This window comes from Onychomys torridus, chromosome 19 (assembly GCF_903995425.1).
Source record: "Onychomys torridus chromosome 19, mOncTor1.1, whole genome shotgun sequence".
Taxonomy (NCBI): Eukaryota; Metazoa; Chordata; class Mammalia; order Rodentia; family Cricetidae; genus Onychomys; species Onychomys torridus.
The window spans coordinates 34,406,158-34,419,066 of record NC_050461.1 but is presented as its reverse complement, the minus strand read 5'-3'; the positions used below and the strand labels follow the sequence as shown (position 1 = coordinate 34,419,066).

General features: G+C 43.9%; 1 long non-coding RNA gene across 1 annotated transcript; it reads left to right on the top strand.

The window, feature by feature from the left end:
* Positions 1 to 6,003: 6,003 nt before the first annotated feature.
* On the top strand, positions 6,004 to 11,661 carry LOC118570709. Its single transcript, XR_004943221.1, has 4 exons — positions 6,004 to 6,066; positions 6,379 to 6,583; positions 7,696 to 7,840; positions 11,513 to 11,661. It is a non-coding gene; the product is annotated as an uncharacterized LOC118570709 (long non-coding RNA).
* Positions 11,662 to 12,909: the final 1,248 nt, after the last annotated feature.

Below are 12,909 nucleotides of genomic sequence, written 5' to 3'. Positions count from 1 at the left end.
TAGCCCTGGCTGGGCTGGAACTTCCTCTATAGACCAGGCTGGCCTCGAACTCACAGAGATCTGCTTGCCTCTGCCTCCTGAGTGCTGGGATTAAAGACGTGTGTCACCACTGTCCAGCTATTAATATTTTTTAAATTATTTTATGTGTGTTTGTGTTTTGTCTGCGTGTATGTAAGTGCTTTGTGTGTGTGCCTGGTGCCCCCTGGAGACCGGAAGAAGGCATCAGATCTCCCGGAACTGGAGCTATAAGTGGTTATGAGCTGCCATGTGAATGCTGGGAACCAAACCAGATCTTCTGGAAAAGTAGCTAGTGCTCTTAAGCTCTGCACTGTCTCTCCCACACCTTGTCTTATTTTTTTTTTCCAAAGATTATTTTTTATTACTTTTAGTTTGTGCATCGGTGTGGGTATGTGACTGTGAGGGCAGATGCCTGTGAAGGCTGGACACATCAGCTCCCCTGAGCTGGACTTAGAGGGTACCAGGAACCGAACTCCTGTCCTCTGGAAGAGCACAAGAGCCCTTAACCCCTGAGCCATCTCTCCTGGCCTTCTTTTGCTCTCTGAGGGTTAATTTCAAGGGAAGAACCTGTGCCCTTTATTCTCGCCCTCATCTTATCTTTCTCTTCCTTCTCCTCCCCTTACACCTCAGATTTCACTGAACTTCTCTGTACACTGCAGTTGATTTTGTTGGTTTTAGTTTGTAATGTTGCATTGTTTACCCAATATTTATTATTCTATTTCACACCTTCTCACAAATAAGTGCCTCATCAAGACTTCCTGTAGGTTAATAAAAAAAAAAAATATTTTAGGGGCTAGAGAGATGACTCAGTGGTTAAGAACACTGACTGCTCTTCCAGAGGACCCAGGTTCAATTCCCAGCACCCACATGGCAGCTTACAACTGTCTGTAACTCCAGTTTCAGGGGGACCAAATATCCATGGCAAAACACCAATGCATATAAAATAAAAATAGGGTTGGGGATTTAGCTCAGTGGTAGAGCTCTTGCCTGGCAAGCACAAGGCCCTGGGTTCGATCCTCACCTTAATTAATTAATTAATTAATTAATTAATTTTTAAAAAGAATATTTTAAATTAATATAAATATTCAGTTTAATTCCAGACAGAGAGACTCCTCACTCTGTGGTGTCTAGCTCTAAACAGCTGCAGAACTGAACGCAACAGCAATTTTTTCCTGTGTTTTTTTGTTTTGTTTTATTTTTATTTTTCAAGACAGGGTTTCTCTGTGTAGCCCGGGCTGACTTGGAACTCACTTGTAGACCAGGCTGTCCTCAGACTCACAGAGATCTGCCTGCTCTTCCTCCAGAGTGCTGGGATTAAAGGCCTGGGCCACCACCCCCAGGCTTGTTTGGGGTTTTGTTGTTGTTGTTGTTACTATTGTTGTTTTGTTTTGTTTTAAGACAAGGTGTGTAGCCACAGCTGACCTTTCCAGCCCCAGTGGGCTCTAGGATTACATCCATATCCTAGCCCACACCCACTCAGCTCATTTTGCAAAATCAATTTTCAAAAACCCAGAAAGAAAATAAGTTAGCAAGCGATTAAGATACAGTAACTTTTACCTGCGTGCGTGCGTGCGTGCGTGTGTGTGTGTGTGTGTGTGTGTGTGTGTGTGTGTGTAATAAAAAAAAAAAAAAGGCATCTACTCACTAAAGAATTACAAATGGCAAAGGATGTGGACTCTGGCCAGGGAATGGTCCTTTTCAGACATAAACCTCCTGGTTTCGGTTCTTATTTGTGGGCGGGGCTGGAAGTGCCCAGGCTGGGATGAGAGCGTTTCCTTCCTGCATGACATGGATCTGAAAGAGCTGGGAACCTGGAACCTCCCTGGCAGGAACAGCGTCTGGTAGGAGGCAGAAGAGCTGAGACAACACTGTGCTGTGACGAGAACCCATGGCTTCCAACCCCACTGACGACACCAGGAACTCCCCCTTCTTCCGCTGCCACTGGAGGATGGGCCTCCTAGGGAGAATGAGGACCAAATGAGACAAGATGTAGGAAACAATCACAACAGGGTTTGATGGGAAAACTGGCTATCACCTTCGTGGCTGTTTCCATCACTGTTATATAGTATGGAAGCCGCTGTGTCGATCACCCAGAGAGATGTCACAGGGGTTGGAGTCTGTGGGCGCCTTTCACGGGTATGGTTTTGTTGTTGTTTTTTGTTTTTATCTTGGACAGAGAGCACAACCTCCTCTGTGTTTGCCTAGGATTTTGTATGTTTTGTTGTTTTCTGTTCCTAGGGCTCAGATCCAGGGCCTAGCTTATGCTAGGTAAGCCATAGCCTACCCCGTGCCCACGTCCAGTATTTTTTTTTTTTAATAATCTTTTGTATTGTAACAGAAACATAGAAACCATAGCCAAATACAAAGTTCAGTTTTATGTATTTATTGATGAAGCAAGGTCTCAATATTTAGCCCTGCTGTCTTTTGCTTTTGTTTTTCGAGACAGGGTTTCTCTGTGTAGCTTTGCGCCTTTCCTGGAATTCACTTGGTAGCCCAGGCTGGCCTCGAACTCACAGAGATCTGCCTTAGCTTCGCTGTCTTAAGACTCACTATGAAGACCAGAGATCCACCACCTCAGCCTCCCAAAGGCTGCACCACCACACCCAACCACCCCCTCCCCCCCTTTTTTTTTAACAAGGCATGAAAATCTTTATTTTCAAAATGAGAGTGTATTTTTACATAAATCTACAACAGAGTTCAACTGTAGGAAAAAAAAAAAAACTATATTTGGGGATACCGCACTCAGCAGGGCAAGCAAGCTCCAACCCTCAGGAAGGGCTGCAGACCAGGCCACAGTGGAAGTACCTCAGCTACCTTCAGGAACTCCACAGCAACATGTCCACAATGCTGGCAAGAACCCCAGTACATCTGTCTATCCAACAGATGCCAGGGACCCTGGAACCCACATGTCAAAGACAAGCCACCCTCCTGTAACAATGGCTTCTTCTGTGAGACAGCCCATGAGCACATCATGTCCCCAGAGGAAACAGGAGTGTGTAGGAAGTTCCTTTCCCAACACCTTTTAGGATTCTTGTCTTGCCACCAGGGAGTGGTCAACTAGGCCACTGCTGCCTCAGCAAAAACCGAGCAGAGGAGCCACAGGCTGGGGTGGCTTGGCTTCAGATAGGTCCGTGCTGGCTCCAGCAGCCAGAGCAAACCCAGAGTGGAAACCCAGAACGCCTCCGCCGCCTGTGCCCCACAGCTTCACCCACCCATCAGGACAGGAAACAGCCAGAGGACCTCTGCATTCTGTTCCGTGTTGGACCACCCCGGGGACAGCCAGCAGCAGCTGTGGAAATGCTTTGCATCTCTGAGCTTGGCCATCATCTCTCCTGAGTCCTGCTCACCCAGAAGTCAGGATACGGGAGGCTCCAGTTGTATGGCTTTCTTTTTTAAACAGTCTGAATCAGCTTAAATAATTTAGAGTTATTTTCAATGTAACAGTCACGTGAAAGTCTCCCATATCCGAGTATCTCTGGAGTTGTAAAGAACCTCCATACGCCCTCCCCACAACTCGGTCTTCATTTCTCAGAAGAAACCAGCATTCCTACTCACTGATCTCTTCATGCTCTTTGTATGTAGTTCCTTCCTTCCTTTCCTCTTCTTCTTCTTCTTCTTCTTCTTCTTCTTCTTCTTCTTCTTCTTCTTCTTCTTCTTCTTCTTCTTCAAGATTTATTTATTTATTATGTATACAGCATGTGTCCCTGCAGGCCAGAAGAGCCCCAGATCTCATTACAGATGGTTGTGAGCCACCATGTAGTTGCTGGGAATTGAACTCAGGACCTCTGGAAGAGCAGTCCGTGCTCTTAACCTCTGAGCCATCTCTCCAGCCCCAGCATGTAGCTTCTTTGAAGATCTTTATTGATTACCTTTCTCATGTGAGTCTACATCTTAGTCAACTCACAGTGCCCCGATCAAATACTATATATTAAGTGGTTTAAAAAAACATCACAGTTCTAGAAGCCAGGATGTCTAAGATCAGGGTTCTGTAGGTTTGGTAGTGATAAAGGCCTTTGTCCAGGCTGAGAGGCCCTGAACGCTTCCTTTTCTTGTAAGGACACTAATCTACTTGTTCACTGGAACCATACTGTGAAGCTAGGCATCACATAGTGTACCTACAACCTCACCACTTGGGATGCTGAGGCAGGATGACTGGACGTTCAAAGCCAGCCTGTGTTACATACCAAGACCTTATCCTGACAAACCACAGTCTCACTGTTCATCAAGGGACCCTCAGACCTTTGCCTCTCCTAGGAACTTACAATCCAGTGGCTTTGCTAATGACCTTCTTCTGACTGAGTCTGCTTCCCCAGGTGAATGCTTGTAGACAACAAAGTCCTTTTTCTCTGTATCACTGCTTCAGAAAAAATGCATTATTTGTTGACAGTGAATCTTGACGCAAATTTGAGAACTGATCAATTTATAATACTGTATCTTCTGGTTCACAAAAGTAGCATATTGCCTGGTGGTGGCAAGGTGGTGGCAACATACCTTTAATCCTAACTGATCAATTTATAATATTGTATCTTCTGGTTCACAAAAGTAGCATATTGCCCGGCAGTGGCAACATACCTTTAATCCCAACGCTGAGGAGGCAGAGACTGGCAGATTGCTGTGAATTCAAGGCTAGCCTGGTCTACAGAGTGAGTTCCAGGACAGCGGAGGCTACACAGAGAAACCCTGTTTCAACAAAATAAAAGCAGCATATCACTTCTTTTATTGAAACTTTAATTTCCCTCACAGTATCTTAGTTTCCTGGCTAAAAGTCTCATACATTTGCTTTAGATTGTTAGATCTTTGTTATTTCTTTATATTGTTAGAAATGATTTCTTTTTGCTATTTAGTTTCCCAGCTGGGCTGGAAGATCAAGAGTTGGAGCCCCTCCTTGGCCACACAGGGAGCTCAAAGCCAGTCTGGACTACAGGAGACACTGTTTCAAATAAACAAAAGCCAGGGCTGGGCGATGGCTCAGTGGATAAAGCGCTTCCTGGAGCAAGCTGTCTGGCTAGGATTGGCAAACTCGGGTTCAGCCGGAAACTGCCTCAGCAAAGGAGACTGACCCAGGAAGACTTTGATGTCAACTTTGGGCCTCTACCTGAGCATGCATACACATGCACTGGAACACACATGTGCGTGCATGCGCGCGCGCGTGCACACACACACACACACACACACACACACACACACACACACACTAACAAAGCCAATAGCCAAAAGGTTTTCTTTTCTTCTGGGAACAGTGACACACACCTGTAATCCAGCATTTAGGAGGTTGAGGCAAGGGGACCTAGAGTTTGGGTCCATTCTGGGCTGCGAAGTAAGACCCTATCTAAAAAACAAAACAAACAACAACAACAAAAATAGAACACTCACTTTATATTTTATAATAACTAGTTTCTGGTAAGTGGAAATATTGCTGTTTTTCCTTTCCTTTCTTTCTTCCTTTTTCTTTCTTTCTCTTTCTTTCTTTCTTTCTTTCTTTCTTTCTTTCTTTCTTTCTTTCTTTCTTTCTTTCTTTCTTTCTTTCTTTCTTTCTTTCTTCCCTCCCTCCCTCCCTCCCTCCCTCCCTTCTTTCTTTCTTTCTTTCTTTTTTAATGGAGCTGAGGACCAAACCCAGGGCCTTGCGCTTGCCAGGCAAGCACTCTACCACTGAGCTAAATCCCCAACCCCGCTGTTTTTTCTTTTAATTTGTCTTATATCAATAATCTTGTTAAACTGCAAGAGCTCAGGGAGCAGCATGGGACTCTGGGTAATCTGTTATCTATTTTTCTAAAAAAAAAAAATGACATAAAAAAGAGTGTAGCATTTTTAACCTTCAGATGCAATATTTTGACATAATAAATTTTATTGTTTGTGTCAATATTAATTTCCAGTTATGAGAATGGCAATGAGGATTTATAAAGAAAAAAACAGAACTAATCAAACAGGAAAGGCTATGTCTGCACATCTCCAGAAGAGGGAGCCAGTGAGCCATCAGGAAGCTAGCTCAGCCGGTTTTCAGCCTGCTGCTCTTCCCAGCAGAAATAATCCTCACTAAAGCTGCTCGAGGTAAGGCTCCCGCTTCCCTGCTTCGGATCTAATTAAGATGCAATGCTATGATAGGGTCCGATCAATCTACAGAAGTAAAAAAAAAAAAAACAAAAAACCAAATACCCGAAGGGGCCCTTTGGCTTCCCAAGAAGCAACTGAACTCACTCCCTGTAATGGAGGAGCAGACAGAGGCGGGCGTAAATATTGTAATTATCATCGCCTCTTCTGGCTGCTACTATAGGTAAATGACAGCAGTTTTGGAGGATGGGAAGGTAGGGCCACAGTGTCAACTAATCCAGGGTTTGGTCTGACTCCCTTCCTGTATTCCAGGTGGTTACCTTTCTGCGCACACATAGTAAAGAAAGCCCTGGGTTCTGTCCACCTGAGAAGGAAAGAAGGAAGGCAGGTTTCCTGGCAGGCCCTTGACCTTGTCTCAGCATCTCAGGTGTCTCTGTGAGTGACAGCACCACCTCCCTGTGAATGCTGGGAAGAGCCACCTGTGGACACTGAAAGAGTCCTCTACATCTGTATCCTTGTAATTACTTTAGTTTCTCTTTGGTTTGTGTTTTGTGACAGAGTGAGTCTCTAGATGTATTCCTGGATGGCCTAGAACTAACGGTAGCCCAGGCAGACCACACATTTGGGGAAATTCTTTGGCCTCAACCTCCTAAATGCTGAAGTTACAAGCCACCAGCTGACCAATTCCTGTTTGGTGTCCAATCACTTTTCAGGACTCTCCTATCACGTGTAATGATAATTGCAATGGCAGTGTTAGTGGTGGTGATGGGTCCACAGTAATAGTGCTAACAGCAGTAGTTAACTGAGGCTGAGGGCTTCCTGTGTGCCAGATGCTGTGCTAACTGCTTTATATGGCTTGCCTCATTCATATACGCTCAAATTCAGAAGGCTTTAGAATTTATTTTTTATTTTTATTATTTGTTTGTTTGTTTGTTTTTGGTTTTTCAAGACAGGGTTTCTCTGTGTAGTTTTTGGTGCCTGTCCTGGATCTTGCTCTGCAGACCAGGCTGGCCTCGAACTCACAGAGATCTGCCTGACTCTGCCTCCTGAGTGCTGGGATTAAAGGCGTGTGCCACTACCACCCAGTGGTTTTAGAATTTAGTAAGGACATACATTTACTATAAAATATAAACCACATCAGCAAGATCTGAGTAACAACTTAGGACAAGTGGAAACATTTACAATGAAGTGCCTAACTATAGCAAATCCCCTAGGTTACCACCCTGAATAACTTCAGATAAGGTTGATGATAAAAATGTTCTGCAGGTTTGCCTACAGCCCGATCTTAGAGAGACATTTTCTCAATTAAATTTCCCTCCTCTCAGACGACACTAGCTAGTGTCATAAAAACTAACCAGGACACACAGAGATCTACGTAGTCAGTGCTTTTTGTTCAACAACATTTTCATTTCACACACACACCCCCAATTGTTTGCCAACTTTGTCAGAAGACACTTGATGCCACATGCATGGGACTATCTGTAGGGCTTACCAGGCTATCTATTCTGGTCGAAGACCGACTTGTCCATCCTTAAAACAATTAACCCCCTTAAACATCATTTTGACTCATTGCAAGATCTGAGTTTAGGTGGAGTGAGCCCACCACATTTATTTGTTCTCTTCGTTCAGACTCTTCTAGGTTAACTGCATTTTCAAGCAAAAGTTATAATCAGCTTGACATCTCCACACACAAAAAAGAAGACATTTGTGATGCAGAGGTACCGGTAAATGATGGTACAGAAGCAATGATGAAGTTAATCGAGTGATAAATAGAGTAAGTCGAATATGATGCCAGGTTTGGTGTCCTACTCACATAATCCTAGAGGTTGAGGCAGGAGGATTGTGAACCTGGGCTACATACTGAGCCCCCCAAAGGGGGAAAGGGCTAGTAAGTTGGTTGCGTGGGTAAAGACACTCACTGAAGAGCTTGGGGCTTCGAATTTAACCCCCAGACCCACGCGGTTGAGGAGAAACCAACTCCCACGGGGTGTTCTTGACCTCTGCAAAAAAAAGAATAGACTCACAAAGTAACCAGCTGGAGAGACACATGTGGAGGAGAATCTCCAAATGGCAGAAAGGGGTGACCAAAAGATGGCATCTGTCACACTTGAGAAGGATGACTCAGAAACCACCTTTGCTCTCTCTAGTTTGTAAATTTATTTTCTCATATACCCCAATCCTAGCTTTTCTATGAAGCTAGACAAATACTTAATTTCATGTGGAAAATAAACATGCAAGAATAAATCCTAGAAACATATGTATTTTATATATATGGAGAGAGAGAGAGAGAGAGAGAGAGAGAGAGAGAGAGAGAGAGAGACAGACTGCTAGCCTGCTCAGATGAAAAACATACTATAGAGCCTGTATGTGTAAAGCAATACTGTGTTGACAAGTGAATATACGGGTACATCAGTCAAACAAAACAGAAAATCTAGAAGAAAATCCAAGCTCCTCAAAACTTCATTGTTCTATGATAAAGGTGGTGTTCAAACTACTGGGACCAATATTGAATTTTAATAAATAGTACTGGGGCAAGTGGTTAGTCATCTAGAAAAAAATAGAATTTTGATTTATGCTCTCCCATCATATAGAAAAATAAATTCCCAATGGATCAGTAATTTAAATGTAAGAAGTAAAACCACACAATCGCGGGAAGAAAACTTGAGGGACTTACTGTTACCTTGGAGTAGTGGTAGGGGCTCTGACAGTGACCTGAAGCTGAGATTCAGGAAAAGAAGAACTGACATGTTGTTATAATGTGAGTAAAAACGGGACAGCGCAAACCCCTTACAGAGTCAAAGTCTCTGACCGACAAGATGGGCCAGAGACGATATAGATCAGAAAGGTTAAAATGCCTAATGTTTTTTAAAAAATGGTTTTGAAAGCGAAAGGAAAAGGGCGTGAGCAATGTGAAGACAGATACACTGTGTGTATGCTCACTGATCCGTAACGTGTTGTGGAATATTAGCTGAAGATGGGTTACATTCGTTTATACTGTGGAACATTTGTTTAATGATGCAGAGATGTGTTGCATTCTTTTATGCTGCATTTGTTTAACTCTGTGAAGCTGTGGTACTGTGCCTACTTAAAATGCCTGATTGGTCTAATAAAGAGCTGAACAGCCAATAGCAAGGCAGGAGAGGGATAGGCGGGGCTGGCAGGCAGAGAGGATAAACTGAGGAAGAGAAGAGAAGGGAAGGAGCAAGAAAAGGAGGAGAGGAGGATGCCAGGGGCCAGCCACCCAGCCAGCCAGGGAGTAAGAAGTAAAAAAAGGTATAGAGACTAGAGAAAGGTAAAAGCCCAGAGGCAAAAGTAGATGGGATAATTTAAGAAAAACTGGCTAGAAATAAGCCAAGCTAGGGCTGGGCATTCATAAGAAATAATGTCTCTGTGCATTTACTTGGCAGCTGGGTTGCTGTCCCCCAAAAAACAAAGAATAAAAACAACAACAACAACAACAACAACAAAGACATAGTAACGGCCCTTAACACACTGCTGCCTTTCCTTCCCCTCTCTTCTGCGTCCTTGTCACCCTCCACTTGTCTGCTTATACCCAAGACTCAGTTACCAGACCCTCTGCCATCAGCCCTGGGCCTCCCTACTGGGTAAGACATGATATCCCTCTCCATAACAGCTCACCTCTTCTCCAAGGTCTTGCTTCTTGCCCAGGCCAGGTTTAAACTTCCGGTATTCCCGCCTCTGCCTTTGCCTCCCAGGGATATGTGTCACCAAGCCTGGCTGCACCACAGAGCTTGTTGTAGGAAATACAAATGTATCTGCCATGTCATGACTCGCCTTCAGCAAGAGTTTAACCAGAGGCAAATTCTGTTCCGTGAAGGGAAGTTTAGCCGAGAAGAATTATTGCCGAGTATTTGGTGAAAAGCTGTGGGTTTATCGCAGGGAGGAAGAAGAAGAAAAGGACGAGGAGGTGGGGGAGGAGAAAAGAGAGGAGAGAAAAGAAAATATGTAAATATTTCTCCCAGACCTGAATTCCTGTAAGAAGGCAATCTACTGGAACCTTCTACATCAACATCATTCCATGTAGCTTATAAAAATAACCATTCTGTAGGATGGGAGTGGTAGACTGCATACTTAAGCATGTGTGTGTCCATGAGTTCAAATCCTAGCCCCTCACCAAACAAAACAAAATCTAAAATCAAGCCGGGTGGTGGTGGCGCACACCTTTAATCCTGGAACTCGGGAGGCAGAGCCAGGCTGATCTCTGTGAGTTTGAGGCCAGCCTTGGCTACAGAGTGAGTTCCAGGAAAGGCGAAAAGCTACACAGAGAAACCCTGTCTCCAAAAACCAAAAACAAACAAACAAACAAAATCTAAAATCATTCCTAAAAATTATGCAATGATTTGAATACCTAATACATAATTTGAATATAAAAATGAATGTAAACCCAACTTACCTACCAGTTGTCTTACGTGTTTGCAGCAGGAGAAAACAAATGGCTCTCTGGAGTATTTTCAGAACAGGACTGGGGTTTAGGACTTCCAGAATGTTCCACCGAAAAAGAATTTGAGTTTCTACAAATGTGAAGTGATGAAACAGATTTCACACCGAATGAAAACATTTACCTCACGGAAGTTAACAGAATGCAGAAAGTGCATAAATACACTTATATGATTCATTAGTCTTGTTCAGGACTACAGCAGAAGACCTGGGGAAGGCTACTTGCGAGAAAAAAAGGCTCATGTAGCTTAGCTCCCAGTTTTGGAGGTCCAAGGGCATGTTGCTCACATTGGCTTAGTTCTTATGATGCCCTTCTTGCTGGCTGAATCCTAAAACAGCACACATGTCACATGGCCAAGAGACAGAGAGCATGACTGTCCAATTTGAGTGCTGGTTCCTGTCTCTTCATATTAAGTCACCAGAATTCGATCAAGGAGGCTCCATCCTTACAAACCTTACCAAAATCTAACCACTTTCTAAATGTTCCACCACTAAACACCACTGCTGGATTAAGTTTCTACCCTTTTCATACTATTAATGTATGACTTTAGGAATTACATTCCTGTGTGCATTTGGAAGGGAGCACAAACCATATTCAAACTATATCATATAGTAAAATGTGTATAAAGTCAGGCTTGTGCATATGCGAAGTAGGGTTGATTTGAAAGGTGGAAGGTGAGGTAGAGGGAATTAAAGTTTTTACTGAGGTTAGTGTGTGCTCATTCCTTTATTTTGGCTTGTGGTTTTGTACATCAGTTCATAGTTGCCTTGTTCCATGTGCGAGGCCATGTGACAGAGGACCACCTTATGCCTCATTCTGGAAATGAGGCAAAGGAGGTTTAGGGACCCGTGTGACCTACTTCCTCCGCATAGGATCCACTTTCCCCCAAAAATGCCACCAGCTTCAGACCAAGCATTTAAAACATGAACCTATGAGAGATATTTCATATTCATATCATAACAGGGCCATCTGTATTTTTATTGCCAGTGGCTCAGGATGTGGAACATGGATAAGCTGCTTGGAGATGAACACCAGTGAGGATATAAATAATAATTTACTGGAGGTGCCAAGAAGACAGAGCCACTGCTGGGTGAAGCAAAGAAGCAAAAGAAAGACCCTTCTCCTCTTTTAATAAAAGTGAACGTCAAGGGTGGAATTTATAACAGTTGTTTAAGATTTATTTCTTGTACAAGTGTTCTGCCTGGTTGAATGTATGTGCACCACGTGCATACCTGGTGCTCGTGGAGGTCAGAAAAGGGCATCAGATCCCCCTGCATTGGAGCTAAGGATGGCTGCAAGCCACCATAGGGTTGTTAGGAACAGAACCCAGGTCCTCCGCAAGCACACCAAGTGCTCATAACTTCTGATCTCATGTGGAGGGGTTTTTTGTTGTTGTTGTTTTTGGTTTTGTTTTGTTTTTTGTTTGTTTGTTTGTTTGAGACAGAGTTTCTCTGTGTAGTTTTGGAGCCTGTCCTGGATCTTGCTACATAGACCAGGCTGGCCTCAAACTCACAGAGTTCCGCCTGGCTCTGCCTCCCAAATGCTGGGATTAAAGGTGTGTGCCACCACTGTCTGGCTCACGTGGAGTTTTAATGCAATGAAAGCTACTTAGGCAAAGAGAGGCAGAACTCATTTGAAGAAAACTTGAGAGACTGACCGGTGGGTAACAGCAGCACATGTAATGTGTGAGCCTTTTGCTGTGGTCACAAAACCAGGAAAATACTTTTGAGATAATCAACTTAGAAAGAAAAAGACTTATCTGGGTTTATGGTTTCGTAGCTTTTAATCCATGGTCAGTTGGCTTCGTTGTTTGAAGTCTAAGGTAGGCAGAGAAAATAGGGTGGAAACCTCCTCATTTCATGGTAGCCAGGAAGCAAAGAATGGGGCAGGAAGAGGTTGTGGTGACCAAAACCCAAACTCCCTTCCACTGGACCCAGCCTCCACAGATTCCACCCTTTATCCAGAGCTCCATCACCTAGGGTTTTGGTCCATGGGCCTTCAGGGCACTCCAGAAGCAAACCATCCCATAACAGAGATCTTTGTGCTGAGAGAACTGCTCTGAGAATGACGGACCCATGGTGACTTCCAAGACCCAGAGTTGAGAGTTGATTGTAAAGCAGGGTCAGCAAATTGCTTCTGTAAAGGCCAGTGTCTTATTCAGTGTTCTGTGAAGAGACACCCTGACAGAGGCGACCCTTAGCAAAAGAAAACATTTAATTGGGACTTGCTGACACTTTCAGAGGTTGAGTCTATTATCCTCATGAGGCATGGCATAGCATGGTGGCATGGAGGCTGATATGGTAGCTGAGAGTTCTACATCCAGATCCGCAGGCAGCAGGAGAGAGAGAAAGACACTGGGCCTGGCTTGAATGTTTGAAACCCCA